This window comes from Gekko japonicus, unplaced genomic scaffold (assembly GCF_001447785.1).
Source record: "Gekko japonicus isolate JY-2015 unplaced genomic scaffold, Gekko_japonicus_V1.1 scaffold1152, whole genome shotgun sequence".
In the NCBI taxonomy this organism is placed as follows: domain Eukaryota; kingdom Metazoa; phylum Chordata; class Lepidosauria; order Squamata; family Gekkonidae; genus Gekko; species Gekko japonicus.
In genome coordinates, this window is record NW_015160872.1 from 293,430 (window position 1) to 294,665 (window position 1,236).

The following is a 1,236-nucleotide window of genomic DNA, read 5'->3' on the forward strand; positions in this document are numbered from 1 at the left end:
GGGCAGACAGAGAGAGTGCCTGACTCCAGGTCACCTAGTGAGCTTAACGGCACAGTGTGATTTGAATTCAGGTCTCCCTACTCCCGTTCTGCCACTACAGCACACTCGCTTAAAGCAGTGTTTCAAAACCCTGCACAACCTACTTGGCTAGAGATGCCAACATGACCAATCTGGTCCATATGACAAATGGAGTGCGTACTCTGTAGGAAATTATGCCTCTGCTGTAAACACTGTCAGCAGCTTTCTTAACAAGTATTTTCTGAGCATATCTGCCAGTTTTGTTATAATATTAAATTAATTTGTCATTTCCTCCTTTCTAGAGAACGCTGGGTCCTGTCGTTCTGAGAAGATCAGGATCTCTAAAAGAGTTCTTTGCACCCTGTCCAAACTACAATCCCCAGGATTCTTTTCAGCAGGCATATAACATGGCTCTTACAAAGCCACAGGAATTAATTTGCACACCTTTCTTGGCTTGCCTCTATTTTACAGTGTGAAAATTCCGTTTGTTATAAAATCAAGAAAATTTACCCTGCTGCCACAGAGAATTGATTTTGTATGTGGTATATCCTGGGCAAATTTCAGATAAATTTGACGAAGGATGGTTGAGTAATGACAATTTAGACAGTTTGCTTTGATGTATGTACAAGGGGTCAAACTTTGTGATTTATTTTTACACCCAAGACACGCCTTCAATTAATCTTTGAAACTAGGCCTTCTGCTCTCATCAGTCTAGTGTTGCCAGCCAGTGGCTAGGACCTGGTGAGAGACGGGGTGGGGTGAGGGGAGGCAGGGTATGGGGAAGAGGTGTCGTGTTGACAGCATGATGTCATTTCCAAGACAAACCTGGGAGTGATGCTGTGCCTTTGGCACAAGACTCTAGGATTCACTGAGACTAGAGTTTCTAGAGAATCCTAGAGTGAATGTGCTAGATGATGGTCCCTCATCTCCAGCTTCCTACTCCTAATTCCTATGCTGTATCATCAGAAAAGAAGACTGGCACATAGCAATACACAGAGCTTCTTAATAGGGCTAATCATAGGTGACTCGGTTACAGGCCCATAGCCAGGAATTTTTCCGGGGGGGGGGGAACCTGGGTGCCAGGGGCACTAATTTAATTTAATTAAATTAACAGAGATGGGGAAGGAGAAGGGAGTAAGGCAGCTTCATAACACACAATTAAATTGAGAAATGTTGAATTCGGGGGGGGGGGGGGAGGCAAACTTTAAAAGGGAAAGC